Here is a 16,113-nt window from a genome sequence, read left to right as displayed (position 1 = left end):
ATGCTTAAGCTCCATAATTTTAAGTTTGTTTTTCAGTGTATTTCGGAAGATAGAAAATTAAGACTCCCCGATCCCCCAACCAAGATTTTTTCCCCATCTAGAATTCGAAAAATACCTTTTTTGGTATTTTAGTGAAGATAAGTGAAAAAAATTACCCCCTTAGATTATGAGAAATGTATTTTTCCCCAGCCCTAATTTCGGTGAATTCAATGAACTGTGAATTCAATGATTCTGCATGTTCAATACGTTCCATCTTTCAGGGGGCCTTTCAAGTTAGGAGGTTCTTAATAAAATAAAATAATGCGATGAATATAATATGAATTAATTGAAATAACCATCAATAATACAATGAAACTGTAGCATTTCCTCTGATAAGCCAGAACTCCATGGCTAAAATTTATTCCAATAGACTATTAAGCTAGAGAATAATTGGTTTTTATAAAAAACAATTTTCTGGCAAAAGTAAAGGGCGGAGTTGAAAATTGAAACGAACGAAAATTACTCCTTCGGAGTTTATGCAACATACATCTGAAAAACTGTTTTAAACAGACTCGTAATATTTTCCTGTAATTTTTAGAATTCTGGAAACTAGAACATTATTGAAACTATGCAGGCGTGAGTTTTTTAGAGAATTTTTTCATTTCATGGTCGGTAAAATACGATCGAGAGCCTTATGAATAAGTATTTTACTTTCTGTAGGCCACATAAAGATTTTCATCCTCCTATTTCTGTTTTGTTGCGCTTCACGTTGTCAGAACAGCGGTAGTTATCAGTATAAATCTAAAGAATGCATTAATATATAAAGTATTAATATAAATTAATATAAATATAATTAATGTAATAATATACAATGTATAAAATATAAAATGCAATATAAATAAAATATAATAAAAAATAAAAATCTATATATAAAAAATAAAAGTCTAAATAATAAAAAGTAAAATATGACATGAATATGAAAATAATAAAATATAATTAGTATAAATTATTGATATAAAGAAATATAAAGAAATTAATGTAAAGAAATGCTACAAATCAGTGTAGTTGAAACAGTTTTTTAAATATATTTTGCACAAAACGCTAAGCCATAATTGTAAATTGATTATAATAATTGTATTTTGACAAAATTTGAATATTCAATTTTCAATGAACAATTGGTCTGTTGAATAAGTCCTTAACAATAGAGTCACAGCAGAATTTTGGGTGGATAGAAAAAAGGGGTATTATCATGGTTGCAGTGATTAAGAATGTACCGCAGCCAAAAAAATAAACATTTTAGAAGTTTGAAAACAAAGTGGCTTGGAAAACAAAATTGCCATCTGTAGCTGATCCTGGAATAGTAACTATTATCTCGACTAGTTTTCATAGAAAAAGTTTGTTGTGAAAACAAATTTGCGGGAATATCTAAAAAATAGACTGAAACCTCTCAAACGCATCTTCGGATCGACATCAAAAATGTATCTTTGGAATTGCCACCGACAAAAATCTCATACAGGAAACTTACGGTCCCCTGGCTAGGACAACAAGGAAAAATACTTTTTTTATCTGGCAAGCACGAATGTTTACTTTTTTTCTTACTTTCATCACTGCTGAAGAAGGACAACGTAGAGGGCTGTTTAAGGGTTTGATTGAAAGTATAGTACTGTAAATGCACTTTTTGACAAAACCTGCATCGGAACACTCTCCCCGATTCTGCATGGAACTGCCAAACGTTTGATATTCTCAAAAAGTATATAAGAGAATTACTCGTAAATATTTAAGGTTTTTTACCGGTTTTTCACATTACTTATAATCTAATTAGTGTCACTTGTCAAAAGAAAATGGTTAGTAATTATTCAAAGATACATAGTCAGGGTTGCCACCACGGACGGTTACAAGAGTGCTACACATGCCCAAATTTGCGTGCTACACAGCAATTTTTGGTGCTACAGTCAAAAGATGCGCAAAATCAGCATGAGCTCCCACAGGTTCCTATAATTTTAAGACAAGACTACCGATGACGATAATTTTAGCTGACGCACTTGACAATAGAGTTACCCTCTTTCAGGACTTGTAAGCTTCCCATATTTGAAATGGAGTAAAAAAAAGTTTGTTATTTTTCAGAGTTTAAAGTGAGTTATTTCATTATTTTCAGATAAAAGTATTCTAAATTTAAAACTCTTTTCTCACTTCTAAATTTAGTTTATTCTAAACTCAAAACTCTTTTCATCGTTCTTTAATAAAAGTATTCTAAATTCAAAGCTCTTTTTTTACGGTTTTGGTAACCATTGGTAAGAGTTACTCCTTTTTTACAGCCCAATACTACTAACCGCTGGATTCTTGCTATTTTAATTAGCTTTCGACTCAAGTCTTTTTCAATAATTAAATTAGAAATCGTGTATTTGCTCAACTGTCAAACTAAAGCAAGTGGCAAGTAGATTTAAAATACTTCTCTATTGAGTGATTTTTAACAGTCATATTCAGGTATTTGCCAATTATTTGTTAATTTAAATAATAACTATTTTATCTGGCTCATATTTAAAGATGGCGAAACTGATAGTTGTAAAGTAGTATATTGAATAAATTAACGTTAGTTATAATATAATTAACGCTAATTGACAGGAAAAAGGTAAAAAATAAATTACAACTGGATCCGTATACGTAGTCATAATCGTTATAGCCTCCAGTTGTTTACAAGAATAAACAATTATTGACAATGGCATTTTAGCTGACTCCTGACATCAGAGTTACCATCCACCAGGCTTGTCAGCTTTTCAAAAATTACATTAAGTAAAATATTTAGAAAAGCATATAGCATGTACATTATTGCTAGATTTATATAACAATTTTTGTACAAAAATTTTCTAAAATTAAAACAATGTACAAACAAAGTAATAACTTAAAGATATATTTTAAAAAGTCTATGAAATAACCTTATTGTTCATAAAATGTTTATCACATTATAATATGTAACAATCTAGCCTCAAAGGGATTTTAAACATATAAATACATGTAATAGACATTTAAAAATAAAAATTGAAGAGTCTCAACATGCACACAGCCGCTACCTGACCATCTCAATTACTATACAGAAACCGGTTCTCTTTGTATTACTCATTCTTTTTAAGTATAATCCTCTGTACCAGATATTTTGAAGAAACTGAATTAAAAGCATAAAATTAATATTACCCTTCTTCGTCGTCTTTAGTTTGATTTTCCAGTCATTTTTTCTAAATATATTCTCCTCTACAAGGGAAGGAAAAACTCTATTAAACTAGAAATGAATCAAAAAAAAATGTTGAACATTGTTGCCCCAGCCATTATTTAAGTAAATTTGGATTAGGAGTTCCTCCATGGTCCCGCACATGTAATTTCAAACAACCTGGAAACACAGTAGAAATGTTACATTCAGGTATTGGCGAAATGTTGTTTTTTCTAGGGGATGGCAATCCATCCTAAGGTGCTGCGAAATATTAAAATTTTATCTTTTAACGATGAACATCTAATAGTTTAAAACAGTTCCATAGGATAATCTTCGATTGGTCGTAAGTAAGAACACACAAAATCGGATGCAACATGTAATTATTTGTGAACTGCGGGGTGGACGATTCTTAATGGGTGTGGAAAAAAGGGTTTTTACTTTTGCCTCTCCATAATACTAATTCACCATTCTTGATTGTTTTCCTTTCAGCAAAATTAGACTTCTATACTTTTGTGTTATGTGTATCTATAAAGCTTCTGTTTTATATGGGTAGTCTGCATGGTTTCGGGCCCTCTTCTTTTGCACAGCGTCAATTACTAATCAAACAGTGCCTAAAGGTTCATCTGCAGGACATTCTGACTCTTTATTAAATTAACTTTTATTTCAGCTGAAATTAAGAAGTAAAATTGAAACTTAAAACGAACACAAGCTATTCTATACATGAGGGGGGCTTCCACTCCATCAACCCCTTTACTCGTCACACTAAAGTTTTATAGTGCTTCAAAAAAAGCTTCTTGCTCCAGTTGAACGGCCTCTGTTTTTAATTTTTCGTTCTTAAATAATTGGGACGAAAAGTCAAACATCAAATCAAAATTTTGAGACAGCCATTTTGATCAACGGTGTTGATAGTTCCGGAAATTATGTCTTTGGGTATGGCAACCCCCGTCCCCCATCCATCAGGACAAGGGTTTTAAGTTATGCTTTAGGGGCATATAAGATTTTCTATAGAAAATTTTGTCGTAGAAACTTCAAAAAGGGCTAATTCAATTGGAAATTAAGAGGACTAGTGCCTTTGTTATCAGTCGAAGGTGTTCGGAGGACAAATGCCTCCCCCCCCACCATGCCTATCATTTCCTAAAACACTTCTAATCAGGATTTTGAGATAGCCATTTTGTTCAATGTAGTTGAAAGTTCCAGAAACTATGTATTTGAGCATGACAAATTCCCCCATCCCTCGGGGCAAGGGTTGTAAGCTATGCCCTAGGAGAATATAAGGTTTTTGTAGAAAGCGTGGTCATATAAAGTTCGGAGGGGGCTCATTGGTAATATTAAGCTCTAGTGCCCTTTTTAAGATTCAAAGTGATTGGAGGACAGCTATACCCCCCCCTCCCACATACATACGTCATATTGTTCCAAAATGCATCTAATAGTAGCCCTCCAGCCCCCAGGGCAAGGGTTGTAAGTTATGCTCTGAAGGAGTATATAGTTTTTATAGAAAGCATGGCCATAGTTCGGAGGGTCCTCATTGGTAATCAAAAGCTCTAGTGCTCATTTTAAGAGTCAAAGTGAACGGACGGCAGCTCCCCCCCCCTCAGACACACGTCGTATTATCGCGAAATACATCTAATATAAAATTTAAAATAGCCATTTTATTAAAACTGTCTAAATATCATATAACAAGGCTCTTGAGGGTTAAAAAAAAACCAAAGCCTTGGGAGCAAGAGTTTTAAGCTATGCCCCGGGGGAATTTAAGGTTTTTATGTAAGGGATGGTTGTATTAACTTTAAAGGAGGCTCAATTGGTTGAAAATTGGAAGTTCCAGTGCCCTTTTAAGAGTCAAACGTGATGGAGAGCAGCAAGCCCCCCTCCAAATACCCCCCAACAAGTGTTGTCATTATAGGGATGTCCCCCCTAATTTAAGTATTTTTGAGGTCTCTTAGGGGCGAACTTTTTTACTTAGGGATATGGGGATTTTTAGGGATTTATATAATTCTTCTGGAGTTTTTAAGGAATTTCTATGTTTATTTCTAAATCTAGTGATTTTCAACAATATAGCGCATAGATTTAATATTCAATCGAATGAATCATAAGAAAGCTAACTAAAAATAAAAAAAAGTGAAAATAGCTGTCCATTACACCTCCCAATACGTGCCAAATTAACATTTATGCAAATATACCGCCTTTGAAACTTCTGATTTCTCACTATATCAGATATAGATCTCAGAGCGTTATAATTAAGAGGATAAGCGAACCTAGTGAATCGAAATTTGGAAATATGTTCTATGCTTCTTATTTCTCAACTACTTATTTGCTCAGGTCAATTTTTTTCTTCATATTTAAGGTTTTTTACTCTCTATAATCGGTTAGTTCCAAATTAGATTTTCTTCTGTTAAAACCTTTGAAAGTAAACTGGATATGAATACATCCTCTACATCTGCTAGCAGATCAGAAATAGAGCTATTAAAAAAAAAAAAAAAATGCAGGTATAAATTAAATACAATTTTCGGAACGAAAAAAAGAAATTATTGAAAAAGAAAATACGACTTAGTGCTTTTCACAATAGGATTCGTAATATAACTAGACAGGTTAAACGGATTATTGCTTGATGACTGAACTCGGTCGGGAGTAAGGGGGTGGGGTATCTCTTTTGGGAATTTCTTAGTGGTTTTAGTTTTTACTCTTAATATCTAATCAATACCCCAATAATTATCCAAATTCTCTTGTTTGTAATTGAAATGCGTAATAAGCGCGAATAACTTCCTATTCTATAGAGGTTTCAAGCTCTTATACGCACAAAATGTTGCATATACATTTTGTGCCAGAAGAAATATCATGGATGTTTGTTTCTTTCCAGGGATGATCGCATCGAGCCAATCAAACAGTTCGTGGTAACGAACTGTAGTAAGGAGTGACCCGGCTCAATAGTAAATGAAACTCTAAAAAACGGAATTTTGATGCTAAAAGATACATCAAAGAATCGAATTTTCAAGCTGAATCTAAATATATAGGTTTCAATTAATTTAGTCTTTGTCATCAAAAGTTACGAGCCTGAAAAAATTTGCCTTATTTTGGAAAATAGGGGGAAACATCCCTTAAAAGTCATAGAATCTTAACAAAATCACATCATCGTATTTGGGGTATCAGAGAACCCTACAGCGAAAATTTCAAGCTCCTATCCAAAAAAATGTGGAATTTCGTATTTTTGCCAGAAGACAAATCACGGGTGCGTGTTTATTTGTTTGTTGTTTTTTTTCCCTGGGGTCATCGTATTGACCAAGTGGTCCTAGAGTGTCGCAAGAGGGCTCATTCTTAGGGAAATGAAAAGTTTTATTGCCCTTTTTAAGTGATCAAAAAAATTGGAGGGCACCTAGGCCCCCTCCCACGCTCATTTTTTTCCAAAAGTCAACGGATTAAAATTTTGAGAAAGGCATTTTGTTTCGCATAGTCGAAAACTATAATAACTATGTCTTTGGAAATGACTTACTCCCCCACAATCCCTGGGGGAGGGGCCGCAAGTTACAAACTTTGACCAGTGTTTACATATAGGAATGGCTATTGGGAAGTGTACAGACGTTTTCAGGGGGATTTTTTTTGGTTTGGGGGGTGGGTTTGCTGGGAGGGGGCTATGTGGGAGGATCTTTCCTTGGAGGAATATGTCATGGGGGAAGAAAAGTTCAATGAAAAGGGCGCAGGATTTTCTAGCATTACTATAAAAAAAACAATGAAAAAATAAACATGAAAACGTTTTTTCAATTGAAAGTAAGGAATAGCATTGAAATTTAAAACGAACAGAGGTTATTACGCATATGAGGGGTTCTAAAAATACTTTAGCATAAAGAGCGAGGTATTTAAGAGGAGATTAATACCTCGCTCTTTATGCTAAAGTATTTTTAGTAATTTCAACTATTTATTCTACGGCCTTTTTGATTCAGGGGTCATTCTTAAAGAATTGGGACAAAACTTACGATTTAGTGTAAAGAGTGAGGTATTAACGAGGGTACAAACTCCCTCGTACACATAATAAAAATATAAGAATATAAAAGTTTGTTAAGTAAGTTAATTCTTAAGTTACGCATATTTTTTACTAATAAAAACATTCGTTAAAAATTAAAAGTACTAGTAGCTTTTTTAAGTAACCGAAAAATTAGAGGGGAGCTAGGCCTCCTTCCCCACCCCTTATTTCTCAAAATCGTCTCATCAAAACTAAGAGAAAGCCATTTAGCCAAAAAAAAAATTAATATACAAATTTCATTTCAATAATTTATGTGCGGAGAGCCAAAATCAAACATGCATTAATTCAAAAATTTTCAGAAATTAAATAAAATAAACTAGTTTTTTTAACTGAAAGTAAGGAGCGACATTAAAAATTAAAACGAACAGAAATTACTCCTTATATAAAATGGGTTGTCCCCTCCGCAATCCCTCGCTCTTTACGCTAAAGTTTGACTCTTTGCCACAATTCTACTTTTAAAAAAAATTAAAAGCTTTAGCGTAAAGAGCGAGGCGTTGAGGAGGGGACAACCCATTGTATAAACGGAGTAATTTCTGTTCGTTTTAAGTTTTAATGTCGCTCCTTACTTTCAGTTAAAAAAACTAGTTTTTTTTATTTAATTCTTATTAAACGGCCATTCGGTTTCAGGAGTCACTCTTAAAAAATTTGTATAAAAAGTCAAAACTTACGATTAATTAAAAATATACGTGTGCTAAAATATACGTATACTATATACTAAGCTATATACGTGCACTTTATACTAAACTATACTAAAGCATACGTAACATCTTCTGTCCATTTTAAGTTTTGATGTTGCTCCTTAATTTCAGTAAAAAAAAAACTTTTTTTTAAAATTTAATTTCTAATCGTTCTCAAATAATACCAGGAAATCCGGATCTGTCTTCTCCATGAAGAATTCCTTCCCCCATGGAAAAATTACACCGTGGAAAGAACTTTTCACGTAAAAATACCTGCCCCAGTGAAATTCTTCCAAGACAATTCCATTCTAGCTGAAAATTCCACCCAGAAACTTTCTTGCGGACGATCTTAGGTGAGAGATGTTTCTTGCGCACTTTCATTGAAAAAGACTAATTTCTAATAATTTTTAAAGTCATGCCGGTAATCCTCTCCGTGAAAAGTTTCCCAACAAAAAGCCAGCAAAAGAGTATTTTCCCGTTTTTTTTGTTTTTTTTTTTTGGGGGGGGGGGGTAAAAAAGATATTTTTAAAAACAAATCAAGAATGTAAAATTTATATCTACTCCCTTATGATCTATGGGTATATTTCTGGTCTACGCTGTTATTCGAAAAGTAAAGAATAGGATTAAACCCCAAAATGAGCAGCATTTATTCCATAGAAGAGGTAAATTGCCCTTCCTTATCCATACCTCCACCTCAAGGTCAAAGATACTTACAGTGTGCTCATTAGATCAGAAATTGAAATTTCTAGTCCATTTTTTAAGTTCAAAGGGATTGGAGACCAACCAGCTGCGTGGGGTTAATTAAATAAAAAAAACAAGTTTTTTTAACTGAAAGTAAGGAGCGACATTAAAACTTAAAACGCACAGAAATTACTTCGTATATGAAAGAGGCTGCTTCCTCATCAACGCCCCGCTCTTTACGCTAAAGTTTGACTCTTTCTCTCAATTCTTCTTTTTAAAACAGTAAAAAACTTTAGCGTAAAGAGCGGGGCGTTGATGAGGAAGCAGCCTCTTTCATATACGAAGTAATTTCTGTGCGTTTTAAGTTTTAATGTCGCTCCTTACTTTCAGTTAAAAAAACTTGTTTTTTTTATTTAATTTCTGAACGTTATTGAATCAAATGCATGTTTTGATTTTGGCTCTCCGCAGAGGAATAATCAAAACGAAATTTGCATATTTTTTTTTTTTTTTGGCTCAATGGCTTTCTCATAATTTTGATCGAATGATTTTGAGAAAAAAAGAGCGGGGGACGAAGCCTAGTTGCCCCCCGATTTTTTGGTTAATTAAAAAGGCAACTAGAACTTTTAATTTTTTACGAATCTTTTTATTGGTAAAAGATTTACGTAACTTATAAATTAGCTTACGTAAAGAACTTTTGTATTCTCATGTTTTTATTACATATGAGGGGATTCGCCCCATCGTCAGTACCTCGCTCTTTACACTAAAGCTTAAATTTTATCCCAATTCATTAAGAATGACCCCCTGAATCACAAAAGCCGTAGAATAAGTAGTTGAAATTACTGAAAATACTTTAGCGTAAAGAGCGAGGTATTAGAAGGAGGTGAGCCCCTCATAAGGGTAATAATTTCTGTTTGTTTTAAGTTTTATTGCTGTTCCTTACTTCCAGCTGAAAAAGCTTTTTCACTTTAATTTTTAATTGTTTTTTTTTTTAAATAATGCTAGTAAATCCTGCTCTCCCTTCATGGAAATTTTCTTCTCCCATTACAAATTCTCGAAGGAAAGTTCCCCCAGCATATCCCCCTCTTCTCAACCCCTCCCCCAAACCAAAAAAATCCTCCTGAAAACGCCTGTATACTTCCCAATAACCATTACTATATGTAAGCACAGGTCAAAGTTTGTAACTTGTTGCCCCTCCCACGGGGACTGTGGGGGAGTAAGTAGTCCCCAAAAACATAGTTATAAGGTTTTTCGACTACGCTGAATAAAATGAGTATCTCAGAATTTTGATCCGTTGACTTTGGGAAAATAATTAGCGTGGGAGGGGGCCTAGGTGCCCTCCAATTTTTTTGGTCACTTAAAAAGGGCACTAGAACTTTTCATTTCCGTTAGAATGAGCCCTCTTGCAACATTCTAGGACAACTGGGTCGATACGATCACCCCTGGGAAAAAAAAAAAAACAAAAAAAAAACAAATAAACACGCATCCGTGATCTGCCTTCTGGCAAAAATGCAAAATTCCACATTTTTGTAGATAGGAGCTCGAAACTTCTACAGCAGGGTTCTCCGATACGCTGAATCTGATGGTGTGATTTTCGTTAAGATTCTATGACTTTTAGGGGGCGTTTCCCCCTATTTTCTAAAATAACGCAAATTTTCTCAGGCTCGTAACTTTTGATGGGTAAGACTAAACTTGATGAAACTTATATATTTAAAACCAGCATTAAAATGCGATTCTTTTGATGTAGCTATTGGTATCAAAATTCCATTTTTTAGAGTTTTGGTTACTATTGAGCCGGGTCGCTCCTTACTACAGTTCGTTACCACGAACTGTTTGATATTTTCCGGGGGGGGGGGGGTTGTTTCCATTTTTTTTTCTGGGGAAGTGTATTTTCCGTAGGGAGTTATTTTTCGCGGGGTGTTTCTTCCAGGGGGGGGGGTAAACGTTGGCCACCAGTAAAGGACAAGGAAAGATAAAAAAAAACGCTAATATCTTTAGATACGTCAAACGATGCATGCTCAATGCCGATAAAAAGGAGAAAAGAACAGAAACATCAAACAATACGGAAAAACGGAATTGCAACTAATCAGGTGAAGAAGAGACAGGGAAAATCAGAACTGCTCGTCTATAAAACTAAAAGTAATTAAAATCTAACCTGCATTAAGCTGGACTTTTATTACCAGGATGGGGTTGGAGTAGCTTAAATACATTTGGTTTTCTTTTTTTGTGCGGGAGAAAGAGGGGGTCAGTTATTCTTGGAATTCGATTTTATTCTTTTGTTGTACAAATATAAATGAATAAATAAATCTTAAAATGAGTTCAGCTAACATTGAATAGGCAAATCAAGCTTAAAACAAACAAAAATATTTTACTATCGTAGAATAAATGAAACCCAAAACGAACAGCAACTAAATTAACAATCATAGCCAACAAACGTACAACATATACTAACATAAATGAATAAATAAACCTTAAAACGAGTAAAGTTTTAATTAAACATGCGAATCAAGATTGAAACGAACAAAAATCAATTCAAAGAAGAGTACGGGTACTGCTTCCTTCTCTAACTGTAAAAGTCTAAAACCTACTGCAACATTGGTGCTTTAGTGAAGATGGCGCTTTATTACAAACATTTTCTTACGTACTTATTACAAGATTGAAAATAAAAAATAAAATAAAAGTAAAATCAAATTTTGAACTGAATGGCTTTTCAGCAATTGACATCGTTATATATCAAATATTTAGCTTAACCTTATTTCTTCCCAAGATGGTTCACGACAAATTTAGTTTCACTAAAGAATTTAGCTACTGTCTCCTTTCCTAACTTTAAAAATCTAAAGCCTATCGCGTCCTTTGCGCTTTACTGAAAGCGAATTATCTTACAAATATTCTCTTTTCCAGTTATTACAGCATTGAAATGAAAATACATATTACATTATTCAAATTTTACTTATTCAATTTCATTTATTATAAAAAAAATTTTACTATTCAATTTTATTTGTTCAATTAGAATTAAACCTTTTGCCTCCTTATAGTATATTAAACGCTAAATGCATATTAAAGGCGTTCAATACAGTGTGGCAGTGAAATGTTTCTCCTTGTACTATAAAAATATAACATACAGATGCCCACTGGTACAGAAATTTTAGCCCACTGCACCACAGCACGTGTGGGCAGTTTTAGCGGATAACAAGCTGAACGTAATCGATAAAATCAGGTTCCAATCCAGGTTTTTAATATGTTGAAAAAATGTGTTCTGACTATAACTGAATTATGCAAAATCTTCATGGCATACAAATTTTCTAAAAGATAGTGGAAGTTCAGTCTTTTCACTTTTTTGTAGAGGTTCGTGTGTTATTAAATCTCAACTTGCAAAACTGGAAAATAATGATACGCGAAGGCTAGGTTTAGAGGTTTGATTATTATTATTGATATTTTTTTTCAAAACTCGTTAATTTTGATTTTTGATTTCCAAAGCCAGGAGGTATTCTTATTTACATTTGGATATCCTGTGCAATTGGTTGCAGACAAAAAAAAAACAACTGATTTTTGTGTTTTGTCTAACTTCTTGCCTAAAATTAAAGTGTCAAAGCGAGTTTACTAAAAACTTTAAATAGAATAATAGTTGGTAAATACTTTGAAATTTGTCCATTTGTATATTTGGTATGGACATAATCAGCTTTTTTGGTGGAAGTGCGCTTAGAAAGTGGTAAAGAATCTCACTGAAAGAGATATTGTGAGGAAAATTCTGAGTCTTTAGAAAATTCTTTTGCCACATACTTACCGGTAGGTTGAAGGAATGAATAAATAAGATTGTGCGCTATCCAAATTTTGCACCCTGATTCTTTTCAATTCTAGGCTGTTACAGAATATAATTACTGCTCCCCTAAACTTTGATTTACCAGTCACATTAATTACCTTTCTTTCCCTGTGTTGTTGAATGTGCAGTTTTCGGCTTATGGGTAATGTCTGAAATTTCCAGTGGTTTGATAAGGCTGAAATAGGTTGTGTGTATGGAAAACCTACATCGTTTACCGGAGAATCAAATGCCGTATCACCTATGAAGAGCGAAATAAATTAGATCGTGAAACTAAGCTAAACTCTTCTATACTTATATTATTCTGATAACTTATTGTTCTATTGTTCTATTTGGATATGTTATTATTGTTCTAGATGGATATGTTAGCAAAATAAATACTTTTGGAGGTTTTTGAGGGTCTAGAAACAGGTTTGAGCAGTAATATCAAGAAGATTAAGTTAAAAATGCAGGTGAATAAGTGGTGTTGAGTAAAGAGAAGATCGATCAAATGAACAGATTCACCTACCTAGATAGTTTAATACTAGATACTTATAATTAGTATGATACTAGACACTATAATTAGTATGATACTAGATATTATTAATTAGTAATACTGTTTGTGGATGTAGACGTAGTGAAAACATCCAAAAATAGAAAATTAAAGACCCTTGGCGGTTTTTCACACTTGGAAAATGTTTTAAAGAATAGGAGGAAAAGTTTGCAAACTATGATCAGAATATTGGAGGCTACAAGGCTGATAGTTGCCTAGTTTGTTCCCTAGTATATGCCCTTTGGAAGATAGAAGAGTATTTATTAGATGTTTTCCTGAGGATTTGTCTTGCAATTTTCTGAGGTACCCATCTGACTTACCGTATTTCAAATAGATAACTGTGCAAATAATGTGGTTCTATTGCGGTTTCTAGGGCTTTAATGAAAGGAGGGTAGACGTATAGGAAATGAGAACGAGGAATTTCACATTATCAAACATCGTCCTTTTCGTTAAATCATCTAGGGTAAAAGTAAAGCAGGGATTTAAAGCAAATAAAGTAAAGCAGGGATTTGAAGAAAAGCAAAGCAGGGATTTAAAGCAAATTGAAACTGCTTGGGAAGGTGTAAAAAGGGAAGCTATGAATACGTTGGAATGGAGGAGGAATGTGCACAGTTATTCTGTCCTCAGGCAACTTCGTGCTGTAGTGAGTTATAAATGGTAGAAATACCGGTAGTACTAGAATTATGTTATTCAAGAGAATAATTAGTCAGATTGGCTGTGATACTTGAAAGTACGACATATGCCACTTTTGTAACTTTTTGTGAGAGCCAAAAGACAGAAAAAACTTTGTCGGCTGTAGTTGTTCTGAAGGATGAGACCAATGGAAATAAATAAAAAATATTCTAGACCAACTTTTTATCCTATTTTCAGTGGTATATATTATATTCAACCATTCCGAGCGAATTCAAAATTATTCCATTTTATGCCGTATGTCTCCTTTTTCCTTGACAAAAAAAGGACACAAATGCCATGTCCCAATTAGCGCTTCATAGGATAATCTTCTTCTGTCATTATGAATAACAACAAAACCTGATAAAAAGAGACATATGTCGCTTAGAGGCTTATGTCTCTTTTTATCTTCGTTCTAGTACAAGATTGGACAATTATGACAGCACTGTTCAATTCCTCTTGCTTAGTTTTCAACACATACATAAAACACAAAACATTCTAGGCCTAGTACCACTAAAGCTTTTTACAAAGAAATTTGAGTGAAAATGATTATTCTCTCACGGGAAATCATAATTTTTGGCCTGATATAATTCAGCAATAATCACCAAAAAAATGTATTTAGTAAAGCAAATCACTATAGAAAACGATCGAAATTGTCATGACTATGGGAAAATCAACTTGGCAGAAGCAAAAATAAACTCATCAAACATTGCGTGCTAACGAACTACACCTAAGGAGTGCAATAAAAGACCAAAACTTTGAGAAAGACCAAAACTCTAAGATAAAATGCTTGACAGAAGTATGTCCATCAAATAGATGGAACTTATTATGATATTTTGAAGAAGGTAAAATTTACTCAATTTAAAGTCATCCACCAAGAGAAGCAACGGGTTTAAAAAAAAGTCATAATCTTTGAAAATGAAGAAAAACCCTCCTAAGTGCAAGGCATCTTTATGATTAACACACAATCTAATTCAAGTTGTCAAAGAAGCCTAATGCAGGGGTATCTACAAAACTTAAAATACTATCCAGAAGAGGATAGAAACAATCCTTCTATACAGAAGAGGGGAAAGGGTTTATGATTGTAAATATTGATTTATTCAGTCATTTTCATTTTTTTCTCATACCTTCTGTTTCTCTAGGAGCGAGTGTTTGCTACCTCAGATTTAACTGACCCTTGGATCAAACAGCTTATACTGAGAAATCAGTAAGAGAAGTAAGGTCTTATTAAAAGAAAATTTCGGGACAAGAAGCTTTTCTAAGAAAAACGAACGCCATATTAAACTTCAGATCAGAAGAAGTATAAATCTATAATAATTCAAGCTCAGGACGACCATAAATTACTACTAAAGAAAAAATTAAATCCAAATAGAACAGAAACCAACAGCAGAAAGACTGTAAACAGAACAACATTTCACACATGCATCCCAACCTATTACTGCCTAGTCTCACGCAGAACAAAATTGCCATGATACCTAAATTATTTTTTGTCAATAGGAAGGACACTAGTTGGAACGTTCCAGCCAGGATTTTGACACGGTTATTAACTAAGATCATTATGATATTAAATAAAAAAAAAGTTTTTTAACTGAAGGTAAGGAGTGACACTGAAACTTAAAACGAACAGAAATTAATCCGTATATGAAAGGGGCTGTTCCCTCCTCAACGCCCCACTCTTTACACTAAAGTTTCACTCTTTCTCTTAACTCTACTTTTTAAACCAGAAAAAATAACTTTAGCGTAAAGAGCGGGGCGTTGACGAGGGAACAGACCCTTTTATATACGGATTAATTTCTGTTCATTTTAAGTTTTAATGTCGCTCCTTACTTTCAGTTAAAAAAACTTGTTTTTATTTATCTAATTTCTGGACTTTTTTTGAATTAATACATATTTTGATTTTGGCTCTCCGCACATGAATAATTAAAACAAAATTTGCATACTATTTTTTTTGGCTAATTGTTTTGATTAAATGCTCATAGTTTTGATCGGAAGATTTTGAGAAAGAAGGAGAGGGGGAGGAAGCCCAGTTGCCCTCCAATTTTTTGGTTACTTAAAAAGGCAGCTAGAACTTTTAACTTTTTACGGGCGTTTTTATGAGTAAAAAATATACACAACTTACAAATCAGCTTACGTAATAAACTTCTATATTCGGATGTTTTTATTACATATATGAGGGGGTTCACCCTCTCGTCAATTCCTCGCTCTTTACACTAAAGCTTAAATTTTGCCCCAGTTCCTTAAGAATGACTCCTGAATCACAAAGGCCGTAGAATAAATAGTTAAAATTACTAAAAATACTATAGAGTAAAGACCAGGTATTAGGAGGAGGTGAACTCTGTATGCGTAATAATTTCTGTTCGTTTCAAGTTCTAATGCTGCTCCTTACTTTCAGTTGAAAAAAACTTTGTCATATTTATTTTTTCATTGTTTTTTTTTAATAGTACTAGAAAATCCTTCGCTTCCTTCATGGAAATTCTCTTCCCCCATGAAAAAGTCCCCCATTGAAAGATCCCCACCCACATATCCCCCTCCTCTCAACTCCTCCTC

At 33.5% G+C, this 16,113-nt stretch overlaps 1 long non-coding RNA gene across 1 annotated transcript in view; it reads right to left on the bottom strand.

The window, feature by feature from the left end:
- LOC136040343 (uncharacterized) overlaps nt 1-12,621 on the bottom strand; it is a 29,486-nt gene extending 16,865 nt beyond the window's left edge. The window contains exon 1 of the long non-coding RNA XR_010620690.1: nt 12,467-12,621. This is a non-coding gene — a long non-coding RNA (uncharacterized LOC136040343). The remainder of the gene's footprint in view (nt 1-12,466) is intronic.
- Nucleotides 12,622-16,113: the final 3,492 nt, after the last annotated feature.

This window comes from Artemia franciscana, chromosome 20, assembly GCF_032884065.1.
Source record: "Artemia franciscana chromosome 20, ASM3288406v1, whole genome shotgun sequence".
NCBI lineage: Eukaryota > Metazoa > Arthropoda > Branchiopoda > Anostraca > Artemiidae > Artemia > Artemia franciscana.
The sequence above is the reverse complement of the archived record's forward strand: the minus strand, read 5'-3'. Positions and strand labels throughout refer to the sequence as shown.